The sequence below is a fragment of the Diadema setosum genome, chromosome 9, assembly GCF_964275005.1.
Source record: "Diadema setosum chromosome 9, eeDiaSeto1, whole genome shotgun sequence".
Classification (NCBI taxonomy): Eukaryota; Metazoa; Echinodermata; class Echinoidea; order Diadematoida; family Diadematidae; genus Diadema; species Diadema setosum.
The window spans coordinates 21,998,543-22,010,435 of record NC_092693.1 but is presented as its reverse complement, the minus strand read 5'-3'; positions in this window follow the sequence as shown (position 1 = coordinate 22,010,435).

The window sequence follows — 11,893 nt, the reverse complement described above, 5'->3', positions numbered from 1 at the left end:
TTTGCAGGGCAGGATGTAACATGAATTTGTCCTGCACACCTCACATTGTGTACGTGGTTTGTAGGTTGAATAATGGTTTCCCACATAATATGGTCACTCATGACCTAGCGATGTCATCATTTTACATCCTTGTCAAAAATAAGAAAACAAAATTAAGCCTTTGTTTGTTTGTTTGTTTTTCCTCGAGAGAGTTATCTCTAAAGTTGCATTTGGCAGCAAAGGTGGCTGCGTGCTCCTTTGTCTTGAGAGATGCATTATACAGTGTATGTGCCAGGTGCTAATTGTTGTGACAAATTTGTGATGACAAGATGGGAAAACACTGCTTGGAACAGAATTGGCAATATTTGACGATTATGCTCTGAGGACTGAGAGAGAAGGAACATATATTTCTACAATACTTTATTTGCATCATCTTGCTGTCAAAATTTACATATTTTACACAATACATGTATGTGTCAGTTGAATAATTACATGATAAAAAAAAAAGTTGTATAGATATGTATTACCACAAGAGAGAATTACAAATCTAAGGAGTCTTAAGCCTGCCGCACTCTGTACGACTCACGGCTATATGACTGACAGTCTTTGGATCTAGAATAAACAAGCATGTTTATTCTGAGGCTATTGTGATTTATTTTGGATCCAAAGTCTGTCAGTTATGTAGTTGTGAGTCATGTAGTATGCAGTGGGCTTTACACTCACTAGCGGGGGTAGCATGCAAATAAGTGAATACATATAATGTATAGTGCAAGATATCACACGAGGTTATACAACTGTAGATAAGATGCTCTATTGTGAGGTGAAGCTAAGTCCAACAGTGTCTCACCTTTCATTGAGAGAGCAATCTTGTTCAACTCCTGTATACGCCGAATATTTCGCGAGGTTTTTATTTTCGCGAATTTGGGTGCTATTGGCGAAATTAAAGACACGCGAAAATATTGACTCTGATCGCATCTCCATTTCTCCATTCAGTACAGGACTCCACGATCGCGAATTTAACCACTCGCGAAACTGTCGGGAATTCCCGATTCGCGAAAATTTAGACTCGCGAAATACATGGCATATACAGTACTCTGTTCATTGTTTTTCATATACCACACTTTGGACGTGAACAGAAGTGGTCCGAGCCAGAACTTAATGTACATACAACAGCAGCCATCTCTCAGGGCAAAAGCATATGGGAAACTGTTAGTGTCATGAAGAGCATATACACACACTATGGAGTAATGCATGTGATTGGTGGAGACTTTGTATTAAAGCTATCCAAGACTGCCCAACAGCATTTAAGTGCCCAGTAGAGAAGTGTGCAATGGTACTGTGTAGCAAATGTGTGGTTAGCATTCAGATAATGGATACTCCTGCATCTTTGATTCAGGCCAGTTATAGTCACTTTGTGTCAGTGTTTGGGCTAGTCTGTCCCAAAATTAAATGTACTGCTGAGGGTAAGGGATGAGTACATTGAAGTGCAAGGGCATAAAAGGATGGTCAAATTCCTTGGCAGAGATTCTTATGGTGCCATCAATTGTAAAGCATTTTGGTGTACATGTACCAAGATATGATGTAAACCAGAGAATGTCCAAATAGCCCTGTACAGAATGCTTATTCCTTTTGGAAACATCTTTCTGCGAGGTAATGGATGACAAATACACACTATTTTCAGGGTATACATTGTTTAATCTATTGTATCATTAAGTGCTTGGCTGTCAAGTGTATTATAATCGGCATAAGGCATATGCCATGTACACACAGCATTATTTTACAGTTACAGGCTGTACAAGGTACTTGAATTTGTTTTTCTTGTAATGATACTTTTATTACAGGACTGTCATACTGGTTTATACCATCTGTGATGGCTTTGTTACGCTACTGGACACTTGGTGATTTACAAGCTGTACAATTGTACATGTACTAAAGATTACATTGGTGTGATTCAACTTTGAGACATGCTACATTGGTATTTGTATTAGTTAAAATACCGATGGTACTTGTGTGGGATACAGTAAATGCATCCCAACAGCATATCATCTACATGCTCTTACATGTACTGTAAAAGTGGTTATACAGTATTTGTGCAAGTAATTTTTTGCGCTCGGCTGGGTGAGATGAATTTCACATTTTCTGCAAAATCAAGACATTTACTAGTGGAACATACAGCTGTATGACATTCAAAAATGTTTGCATGTCTTTATTTTCGCGTTGGCTTCTGGTCGTGCAAAATGCATGAAAATTTCCACTTGTACGGTATGTGGCAGTCTGATTCATGTGTGGGAGTTGGAGTTACACAATGTACAATCTGGTGTGATGCTAATATTGCAATGATACGAAAAAAATACCAAGAAATAATGGTGTGTAAAATCTGGTCTTAGGGGTGTGGGGCAGCAGGTTTGAGCTTCGTAGCAACTGGGGGGATCAAAGCCACATGCTTATTTGAATGGATACCCTTGTGTATGGGAGCAGCGGATGAGTTCTTGCTATGACAGTCTGTACAATGTGCAAACTGTTTGATAGATGACGCCAATCAGCATTTAGCATGGCAGCATCATAGGTGTATGGATGTGTATCAGTCATTAGGAAGGGTGACCTCATCAGATTGTGATAAAGATAATAGCTCCCATCTCGTTTTAGCTTTTTCCTGCCTCGTACAGATGAGCAACCACATGTGATGTGATGGATGAGAGCGCTCGAGTGTTTCCCTGTTCAGTGTTCCGTGTCTCGCTTTAGGAAGGCAACCCTGCACACTGGCAGGGTCATTTGTGGTAGGCAGCATTACAGCATCATCGATACTAGTACTTGCAGGCTTCTGCACTTCACCCATCCATGCATGTTGAGGTGCACAGTGAGCCAAATTCACTGAGCTTCTGCACAGCTTTTCATGTTCTCATCCTCAAGTCTATGTGCATATCTTAAGAAACTATGTTTAACAGTGTTTAACAACTGTAAATTGGAGTGACTAATAGTGACTGCATAACAATCTAGAAAAACGAAAAGAAAGTATGCATACTGTTTTGTTTGTTAACTATGGGCCTCTTCTATGTTGAAAGATCTTATTGCTGGTTTGTGGGTCAAAGACAAAATGTACATGACAGTGTTACAGAACATACAAGTTTTTGCATTTGCTCCATTGATTTTAGTACATTTACTTTAGCAAATCCCAGTCCTAATAGTGTATACTTGTATAGCACAGATTGCATTGGTCAAATGCCTGCCACCTAGCATTCTTTATCCATTGAAAGCACCATTCTTCTGTGTACACTTTGTATGTTTGTACATGTTTGCAACAAATTCTACAGGTATAAACAGCTCACTAAGTGTATCTATATGTACTTTCTTCAACTATCTTTCAATACGTGCATTGTGTATGTTATCAAAACAACTTTTTATGGCTAGAGCCAAGTACAATTAATGGACAATTTTGGACATGGCATGGAAATTTTCTGTATATTTTGCATATTTGGAATGATTTAAAAGGTGGATGTTGAAAATCAATCCTGTATGGTATATGCGAGGCTTTGAACTCTTCTCATGTTACAGTTGTATGAGCTTGTTGCCATGATGTATGGAATGTTGACAGCAAAGAAAAAAAAAATCAAAAATATTACAAAATTTGTACATAATGTCAAAGAATGACTGAGTGTGCAGTAAATATATTCATTCCCACAGAGCAGTAGACTTGCTGGATCTTGCTGGATCAATTGTCAAAATACACACAAACACATGACAAACAAAAATAGGAAAGTAGTAGACAACTGTATATTCTAAAGCTGTAAGCACAGGTCAAGGTTGCATTTTGTGCATGACCAGTGATATAATGTCCATGTAACTGACAGCATTTTTTTTTTCTGGACCCTGACAAAATTGATACTTATGCACTTTTTTGCCATTTATCTTTTTTTTTTATTCTATTTTTCATTATTATTATTATTATTATTATTATTATTATTATTATTATTATTATTATTATTGTTATTGTTATTATTATTATTATTATTATTATTATTATTGTTATTGTTATTATTATTATTATTATTATTATTATTATTGTTATTGTTATTATTATTATTATTATTATTGTTGTTATTATTATTATTGTTATTATTATTATTATTATTATTGTTATCATTATTATTATTATTATTTGTAAATGATTTCTTTGAGATGGCTTGGCTGCTTAATTGAATGGCAACTGCATTTACTATTTTGGAGATGGTTTCTCAAAAACATACTAGGTCTTTAAAATGGTATCTGCTATGTGATGCAATACACGTAGCATGTTCAAGGCTCTCTACACGATTAGTCTGTTTCAAAGGTGAAGGCGAACTGAAGAATACACACACACTTGTACCACATGTCATTAAGCAAGGGAAACGAGGCAACTTTTGAAAAATAATTTATTCCAATAAACGATTTATAGTAAAGCTGACATGGACGTATTAGCCAGTTGTATTTCAAGTGTCTTGTGTTGTAATGGACGTAAATTTCTTGTACTTTTTTTCGTAGAAAGTACAATGTATATACATTATGTACTTTCTAGTATGAATATTGTAGATCACAAATGATGTCAATAGGATACAGAACTGTCACATATGCCTTTAACCCGTTGAGGACGGACTGATTTTGCTACAACACGCATTTCCCATAGACACTTGCCCGAGTATACTCTGGACTTGTCCTCAACGGGTTAAAGAGACCAGAAGTGTAGGGAGAGCTGGTTGGCCTGATTAAATCAAACTTCATTCACTACCCACCAGGGTACATTTGAAAACCCAAACTAGCACAGTCCTGCCCACATAGAATGGCCCATCAGCAATATTTATATGTGACCCGCTACAATGAAAGGATCCAAAAGTCGCCGACGGCTGAGCCGAGAAAATCGAGTTTGAAGCCAGATCATCAACATTGGTCATAACCATCCAATTTCTGTTTTGGGCATAAAATTGTAATCTTGTGTCTCGTCTATCATCTGCCAAAATTTTGAAGCTAAATGATTATTTAACCCTATTCTAACTGGAGGGGGGTCAAATTGACCCCCCCTCAACGTTTCGCGCCACGATTACTAAACGGGCAAAGATTTTGCCGCGTCGTTTTTTTTTACAAGAAAATTGTTTGATGTGTCTTGAGGAACTCTGACACAAAAATTTAATAATCCTTCAGTCTTTTTGATGGAGTTATAGGTGAAAATATGATTTCATGCGTTAATTTGCATAATTAATTTATCAAAAAATATGAAATCAACATTTTTCTATTGTATGACCATGTAATCTTGTAGTTGACATCCGGCTCTATATTCAGGCAAAATGTTTTTTCTGGGCCATGATTTTCCGACTCAACGGAACAGAAACGTGTCTGAATATTTGGATTTAGTGCCGTAGATAGACTCTGCCCCTAGCAACAAGGGAGTGATTTTATTGGTCAGTGCGTGGCATCCTGATTACTGATTGGTCGTGCGTAGACCGCTGGAGCTAAGCTTGAACAAGGTGGAAGTTACTACGAGTAGACCTTCTATTGTCAAGAGATGAAAACTGTCTTACCTCTCCTTGATCACAATTGCGTCGTAAAGAAAACTGAGGGCGATTTTTTTTTTTCGAAACACTGATTGCCTAGACCACTCGACACAGTCTCATAAAATCATCAATATCTCCGCAACCGGATACTTTATGAGTCGAGTTATATATGAAATTAAATGGGAAGGGTAAGGGAATAATATGTCATTTTCAGAAAATTGATTTCCCTTGACCTTTGGATCCTTTTGTTGTAGCGGGTCACATATATGTACGCTCATCGATAACAGTCAACTCCAGTAGAGTCTTTCTGCTGCGTGTTTGCTTTGTATAAAGCTGTACACAAGCCATTACAGGGATTCCCAAATACATGTACAGTACACATGTACTTGAGTCAGGCAAGCCTTCCATTACATGGTATCCCCACACTACAGGGTCTGAGACATGACTTCTGTGAGATAGTACAACTCTAGGCACTTTAAATATGTTTGTCCAACACACCGTCTTCAAGGATCGTACTGCACATACATGTGGCCTGTTTATAATGTACATAAACTGGCAAGAACAACTCTTCAACTGGACTGATGCAATGGAAAATGGCAGTCCTGCATAGATTCAATACAACAGCACAAGGTAGAAATGTGAAGAAGTATAAATACAAATACTGGTACATTTCAAACAGAAACTTTTGAGAGTTTATGCATAGATTATTTAGAAGTTATTACAGGTACAATGTAGGAACACATCTCTCGTGGTCTCTATTGCACAACGTGTACAGGCAACCCCCATTATAATAAAGTCCTTGGGACCAGCAGTTTGCTTTTGTTACATTGAAATTCTGTTATAGCCAAACAAAGAATATAAAGATATTCAAGTTGAAATCCATAAAATGTCACATGAAAATTATATTTAAAAAAAGATAAATAAATTAGACTCTTCTGGATAGTACAGACATGCATAGATCTTAAAGATTTCACACAATTTGTTCACAAATAGCTCCAAGAAGAGAAAAGACACATGGAAATACTAAGTACAAGGAATTAAAATGTACAGTATTATAATTGTATGATATATTGTGCCATTGTTTCAAAAGAGTTTATTGGCATCACAACATATTGCTACTCCCATGATGACAACATTTACGAGATTGGTGATATATTTTAGATGTAAAAGCAAATGAATCGAGACTTGCAATTTAGTCTACACAAACTTCTGGCTTCAAGAGATCAATATTCAGATCTTTGTTACCACAAGTTCCTTGCAATGTCAAGTATATACCACATTTGTAGCAACACACATACATATGTAGAAGGTTGTCACAAGACTTTCACAACAAATGTGAAGGTGAGTTGGGACCCAGCGGTTTACCCCATTAAGAGCAGATTCTTGTTGAATCTGACCTGATTCAAACTTGCCACAGTATAACAGGACTCGATCCTGTGTGTGATGAATTCAGTTGTTTTGCAAACTTAAGATGACAGAAAATAAGAAATGCCTATAAATAGAAAAAAAAAGTAAACTGATATTTTCTTTTAACAGAAATGTTCAGCACATGCAAAATCTTTGTCCTTCAAATTTCAGTTCCCTACAAAGTTGATATGGGTTTGTCGTGGATCAAGTAATACACGTACATGAAGATACAGAATACTACATAGAACATTGTTGGCAGTGTCCGTGCAAATTGCAGCTGTGAAATTATTGCTCTATCAAGACCAAAAAGAAAAAAAAAGAAAGAAAAAAAAAAAGAAGTTAGAATTAGTAAAACAATATACCTGTTTAGCATACAGTGTTCCAACCTGAAATTTGTCCTTGACTAGGCAAGTCAAGCAACAAGTTTATTGGTTTATCAAAGAGAACTGCTCAGGGAAGGAAGACTTGTTTACTGTAAACCCATAAACATTTGTGGCATGAAACTTTCGCACCCTGGAGCTGACAGCCTTTTCTGTGGCATGAAACTTTCACAAATTGCCACTGGCATTTAATGCATTGTGTGTCAAAAAATAAAAAATAAAATCTTCAGCATGCATTTTACTTCCACAAAACTTGTTTCCTCATGAAATTAACAAAAGTTTTATGCACACAAAAATGTCTGGTTTTACAGTACATTGGGCCGAATGCATAAAACAAGCAATTGCTTGTAAGCAATTGCTTCAAGCAAAAGCACAAGCTCGTCTAGCAAAAGGTCTAGCTCAAGCAATTGCTCAAATCCATATGTATAACCTTTTGCTAGTGCTTATACCTTTTGCTTGTCCCGCACAAGCAATTGCTTGCATTTTCAACAAAAGGGACGTCACGCCTGTGCGAACGCAAGAACAAGGGTGAGTGTGGCAGCATGTATTTGAAAGGGCATGTGTGCAGAAACATTTCCTGACATAGCAGAAGAGCTATGAAATGACACTCATACGTGCACACACAGACGCACACACACAACTACACACACACACACCACATATCACTAGCTGATTCCCATCACTGCTTACAGTAGCCCGGATCTGCCAGATCGCACGTGGAGAGGCGTCTTACTCTCCACCGAAGTCAGACACCCTACCTGTTTTTCATCACATTTTGCGTGCTGACCACTGGACATTCCTGTTGTTGAAATGAAAAATTTCCTACTCTACTTATGAGTAATTTCTTGTAGATTTATACCACTCCTTCACAAGTGTGGTCTTCTTCCATGAATATGAAAATGGTACTTAAAAGGGAACGTCCCAGATAAGCAAAAGCTCAAGCTCATTTTACAGAGCTTGTAAAATCGTAAGCAATTGCTAGCAAGAACTAGCAAAAGGTATGTTTTATGCATACGTTTTTAAGCAAATGCTTGGTCTCTAAGCAATTGCTTGCGGGCAGCAAGCAATTGCTTGTGCTTGTTAGCAAAAGCTTCTGCTCACAAGCAATTGCTTGTTTTTATGCATACGGATTCGAGTAAAAGGCTAGCACAAGCAATTGCTAGCGTTTATGCATCCGGCCCATTGTATCTGCTTTTGCTTGTAAATAAATGTCATGAAATATCCGTAGTATGGCTGTGATTTTGTAAAAGGAAAACCAAAATATATTTATGGCATTTTATGGGATTCATAAAGTATATCATAAATTTCCTTTAAAAAAAATCATTTTGTGGATGTAATGCTGTGTGTACATTCAATACTTATTGCTTCTAAATTATTGGTTCCACTGCATTGATAATAGTTCAGCATCAGCCGCACACATGCACATGCAATAGGTATAGATTAGTCACACTATACCCCATACGTGGGCACATACATGGGCGGAGGTTGCGACTGCGTGCATGAAAGGGCCAGCAATGCTACACGCCACACAACATCGATTGCATCGAGTGATGTATGGTTACAGAGAGTCAAACGGGCAAAAAATTTGCATGTTGTTCTTTCACTGAGTCGGTAAAAATTCTTGAGACAAAAACAGTTGTAATATTTACAGTGTATCAATATTATTGGTGTACCTGTAACATAGCAAAAACAAAGTCCCTGCCTGAGGGTACCCTTTCAGTGATTGCCCAATCGCTTTAATATCCCATTCCAAAATGGTCAGATTTTTATCAACTGCTACATCTTGAACCAATACTTTTAGAGAGAACACCTGGTAGAAACTAAATCTTCCCAACATTCAAGACAGCATGCCCCAAATCTGATCTCTAATGAGTTTGAACTTTGTTTTTGACAGGTCATAGGTCATACAGCTGAGATGTAATACACTTTACAAATGGCTTTGTTAGGGCACACCTTGAGTAGCACACAACAGCTTCAATTTAAGTTTAAACCAAGATTGAATTAATACATCTATCATGACCACTGGCACACTGAGTCCAGACTCACTAACCACAGTGCCAGAGTTTACAAAAGCTTTAAGTTTGGCTGGATTCTCAACAAATCTTGAGTCACAAGAATTGCATCAACTGTCAAAATCACAAATAGACAGCATGTTATATCTGATGAGGTCTACGAAAATCACTTGAAAAGTAGCAATTCTCCCTTCTGAAAGTATTATGAACAACCAGCTAAACCAAAGCTATTCTCCACTATAAAACCTGAAGGGAACCTTACAGTATTAAGCATAAGAAAAAACAAAAACAAAAACAAAAACAACAAACAAACAAACACACACACACACACACACACACACATACACACACACACACACACACACACACACACACACACACACACACACACACACACACACACACACAAAAACACCCAACAATGGGGTTTTGTACATTTTGGAATGGACAACTGTACTTTAAGAAGGCATTCACCATGGAGTCAGAAGTCTATAATACACAAGCTACGTATCAGACTACTCAAGTAACAAATCATCATAATGCTCGCATGAGCTTTCACTTTTTATCAAACACAGTGCCAACAACACTTTCGGTAGATGGCATCATATTTACCGACCATCAAACATGGGTCACGTCATTAGAAAAAGTGAAAGAGTTTGAACTTACAAGCAGCTATGATTCTACATGTATATATACTGTGCCAATGATAAAACTGATGTTCAACAATAGAAACAGGCAAGAGAAGGCAACAATGTGAACACAATTATTTTGGAGAAGAGTTTTGTATTGCTAAGAATATTCAGAAGTTCTTTCAAGGCATTATCTCAACACTAAGACACTTAAAATACAGTTTCCTACTGTTGCAGTTTATATTCAATAATCATGATGTGGAACCCTGTTGTAAAGAAGTCAGATATAACAAAACCCTCTTATAACAAGGAGATTTGCAGGTCTAAACTCTTTTATATTTTTTGTTTTTATACCCTGCTATAGCGAGTAACCTGACATAAAATGATTATGGTTTTTAGGTCCTTGTTATAAAAAGGTTCTCCTGTATACAAATCCAGAATTATCACACATACATCAAATTGAGGCCTTTTTGTTTGGCTGTACTGGCACAGGATCGCCAGCTCATATGCAGTGCAAGACGATGTCTTTATAATGGTGATCATGAGATACTGCAACTATTTCACAGTTCAGTAATCTGTGTGCACTGTTGTATTTACCCAGGAACAGACTTCATATCACACATCATTCAGTGATATTAAGCCTGGTTGAATCTACACTTCTTAGAATTGAAACCCATCCTTGCATACAACATGTTTAATAGGGATGGCACAGTATTGGTGGAGATGAAAATTGGGCTTTAACTTTTTTGCGAGATACCAAGAAAACACTTATGAAATAGTACAGAGCATACCATTTTAAGAGGAATTCAAAGTTTATTTGATGAAAATCGGGTTTGGAATAGCTGAAACATCCAAAAACAAAGTAAAACAAATGATCGTAATTAAATGTGGGTCCCACACTTTATTAGGATCACTTTGTTTTGGATATCTCAGCCATTTCAAAATCAATTTTCATCAAATAAACGCTGAAATCCTCATGGAATTACATGTTCTTTCATATTTCTTAAGAGGTTTCTCACTATCTCACCGAAAAATGATAAAAACCTGAAGTTAAGTCTCAACCAAGACTATACAATCCCTTTAGTCATTTCACCATAGGCACACTCTGCTTTGCTGAAGAAGGTTATTCTTGAGCACTTAGGCCCAAATTCACGAAGGTGGTACAAAGAAAACCATGGTCTAAACCATGGACAAAAACCATGGAGCGCCAAGTGTCAAACAGAATATTTCGTTACGAAATTGGTCATTTCGTCGACAAAATGACTGTTTCGTTAACGAAATTATCATTTCATGGACAAAATGTTCATTTAGTTACAAAATGTTGTCATTTCTTTACAAAATAATCATTTCATCGACGAAATGACTGATTTCGTAGCGAAATATCGCATGCGACACTTGGCATTCCATGGTTTTTGTCCATGGTTTAAACCATGGTTTCATTTGTACCACCTTCGTGAATTCTGGCCATAATGTCTCATTCTGCCATTCCTGCTTCCCCATAGAAAATATGGTCTGAATGGCCAAGTCTCGATCATCACGCGCCGGCCTGCAGTTCCCCTTCGGCCGAGTTCATCGCTTCCTTCGTAAAGGCAACTACGCCCAGAGAGTAGGCGCTGGTGCACCAGTGTACCGTCTTGCGTTTGGCATGCTCACAGTATGTCACTGCATCGCGGATCACGTTCCAAGCTCCACCGACCACTGATGTTTGCTGAGATTTCAAGACTGATCAAGCTGGATTTTTATTGCTTTGACAAGTTAGATGAATAACATTCTGTCAACAGATCAGTCTTTGTCGAAGATATCATAACTATTTTCATTAAGCTGTGAACAGGCTTGTGGCTAGTACTCATCCCTCATGAATCAAGGCCACTCCAACAGCCCAATTATTTCCAGCACTTCTAAGTGAATGGGACGGCATAAAAGGACAGTGTGATCATTGCTACAAACCTAGACATGATTGCAGT